Source organism: Carex rostrata, chromosome 6 (genome assembly GCF_964058835.1).
Source record: "Carex rostrata chromosome 6, lpCarRost1.2, whole genome shotgun sequence".
NCBI lineage: Eukaryota > Viridiplantae > Streptophyta > Magnoliopsida > Poales > Cyperaceae > Carex > Carex rostrata.
In genome coordinates, this window is record NC_135923.1 from 2,003,954 (window position 1) to 2,007,444 (window position 3,491).

Consider the following 3,491-nt stretch of genomic DNA (forward strand, 5'->3'; position numbering starts at 1 on the left):
ATAATTATAATGTGATAGATTATGAAATTATGGAATTGTACAAGTTCAGTTAGTTACTCTTTGTTTCAATTATGAGCCGTCATCTTATTATTTAGTTTTCATTATATGGTGTTTCTATTATTTATGCATATGCTCACTGAAGTTGGTGATAAATTATTAATGAGACTTGATGTCATTGAACTAGTTGAACGTAATTATCAATCAAAATATGTTTAAACTTCGGTCAATATAATTTTAAATTTGCGACAATTAACATAAAATATAATATGTTTAATCATTTTCTCTATTTACAAAATCCGAACCGTCAATCTAAACCACTTAACTTGATCTTTGAATTAAAATGTGTTTGGAAATCAAATTTTATATTTAATATTTTTGGAACTTTTTTTTTATTGTTTTAAATAGATACAAAATTATTGTTTTGGATGGTCCAGAATCTCCTATAAGCAATGATTTTGTAACTATTTAAAAGGTAGTAAAAAAAGTTTCAAAAAATATATAATTTGATCTCATGAAGATTATATTGAATAGTTTGATCAACTATTCAGACTCTGAAAATAAAAAAAATAATATAGAATATAATTGAAATGCAAAATTAACTGTACCTTTTAACCTTTAGAAACTCAAAATAATAATATAGAATATAGAATATAATTGAAACACATCAATTACAATTGCACATAAGGGCTTCATTGCTCTCTTACTTTTGACTTTCTAAAGAGAAACATTTTTAATAGAATATTGAGACAATTTTAGTTAGAAAAAAGTTATAACACCTTACCTAAAGAGGTATTGGGGAGCATTAAATAAAACTAAAAATTTTGGTGGGTTTATATGTGAATATAAAACCAACCTATTTTTATTTTGTGAAGCACATGTAGGCTTCGCTGTAACCCTGTAGCATGAATCACGAGTAGAAAGAGATTGATTTATTATCGGAATGGAATTCTCTGTCCTTGGGGCGCAGGAATTTTCTGTCATTTAGTTACTCTGTGTGGAGCCGGTCACTGTTAAAGGGTCCGGTCATTTTTAATTTTTGTCTCCCGGAGCTAGAGGATTTGATTCCTTTATTACCGTCGGTTGGGAATCAATAGTAATAAATCCCTGTTGCATTGGAAGTTTTCAGCATTTTTCTATGAGTGAGTCTATGATACTATGCATATCATGGGTTGTTACCGTGCTACGGCTCTATATTCGAGTTTTCAAATCCTAACGGTCGATCCGAACCGTTCATCTTGTTCTCCATATTAATATGTGTTTGAAGAGCAAATTTTACATTTTTTGAAAATTTTTTACTATTTTTTTAGATATTTAGAAAATCACTTGATCTGAAAATTCTGGACCATCCAAAAACAGTGATTTTCAATAAATCTAAAAAAATAGTAAAAAAATTTCAAAAAATGTAAAATTTGCTCTTCAAACACATATTAATATGGAGAACAAGATGAACGGTTCGGATTGACTGTTAGGATTTGAAAACTCGAATATAGAGCCGTAGCACGGTAACAAATCGTAATATGCATAGTACCATAGACTCACTATTTTTTCTATAATCTATGTCAACCATTAAAGTTTATTTAATGTGATAATGCAAAAGCGCATGTGTAGAGTATTAAATAATTGCGTGTCAGATAAGCTCTGCTTTCAGGGTCAATACTGTAAATAACACTCTTTGTTTGTTACTTGACTTATCCAAAAACCAGCAAAAAAAGAAAAGAAAGAAACTTCTCAAATCTAATCTCTTCTGACACTGCCAATTATAGTCGGTAGAAAATTGTATACTGTTTGTTAGGGGTGACAAAAAAAGTGGTAATCGTAACTTATATATGACTCGCTGGTTAACAGCTTATTTATTATTGAACCGAGTTGTTAACAATTTAATTTGTAACTAATTTGTTTTAGAATTAAGGAGTTTAAGTTGGGGTCTAGCTTGCTCGTCAGTTTGCGATTTAGCTCAATTAGATATCAATTTGTGAATTTGTGTGCATTTTATATTGTCCAGTTCAGTTGTAAAAGTTTGTAAAATTTATTTTCTTCTTAAAATAAAGTCTAGTTAGACCCAGCTCGTGAGCTCGATCCACCTTGTCACAATTTTAAGATGTGATTTCAACTCGAAGTCGGCTCGTAACGAGTTAGCTCGTTGCCAGTCGTAGATTGTTTGCCCACTTCATTTTTCTAAAGTGAAAATTATTAATAATTAAGAAAAGAATTTCTCTCTGTTCAAATTTGTCATTGAACTTTCTCTCTTTCCTTTGAACTTTCTTTTTATCTTTCCTACTTATTAAAGGAAATTAAGTAATAAAATATTACAATTAAGTATTCATCTTAAAGAGAGAGAAAAATTTATCTCTCTGTATTAAATTTTTCATTGAAGTTTTTCTCTCTGTGCAATAAATGCACAAAATACTTGTTAATTAAAGGAGGTTGCGTAACAAAAGTATTGCAATGAAAGAAATAATTCACCTCAGTCCTCAAAGAAAAGTTCAAAGTTGATTTCTTCACTAATCCATCTTTGATTAATAATGTATACATGCTATCTTTACTAATTATGTATCTTTTAATAATTAATTAATACTTGATGACTTGTTTGCTCATGCTTCTGTTAACAGATCGAGTTGCAAGAGAATGGAAGAAATGTAAGAAATGTCAAATGATTTGGTCAAATTAATATATTAAATATGTGTTTATTCTTATTGGGTTGTTTCAGTAATGGTTCGAATTTCTGTTCTGGTATAAAGACTTGTAGTAGTTTGTCAACATGTTCATGTGTAGATACTAATAGAGACACAACTACTGTCATTGGTGCGTATATCTGATGCATCTACTGTCGTTTAAAATTTTCACATATAGTTGCATCACTTGCAATATAAAAAGATTTTAACAATTTGAATTCGTTGTTTAAAACTAATTCAATACGTTTTAGAGTTGAGTTGACAAAAAGTTACAGTCAACTTAAAAACACCCTAGTTCTACTCAATTTTAAAAAATTTGATCAACATTGCATTTCTTTTACTTCACGCAATAATTAAATGGAAAGAATCCAGATCCCTTGGCAACTTGTCTCTTGTATCTTGCCTCTTAAAGTAATAAATGATTAAAATGATGCATTATTAGATTGTACTATATATCATAGTAAGATATATCTGCTAACTAACCTCAATATTTTTTGTATGTAGCGGATGTATGTACGTAGAATATCAGAAACTATTTAAAATATGTAACCTAATTCTTATTCAGCGAATAAGATAGAATCATTAATTATAAATTTATAATACTAGCACGTATTAGATACAAAAGGTACCTCAATTGAACCCATTCCTAGAAACTTATCTATTAACCATAGCAGTGGCGAAAAAGCTTTGACTCGTATCTGACTCGCTCGTTTGTTATTAGACTGAGTTGTTAACGAGCTAATTCGCCACTAGCTTGTTTGCATTTCATACTATTCAATTCGTTTCAGCTAGGGGTGTAAACGGTCGGATACGAATTAA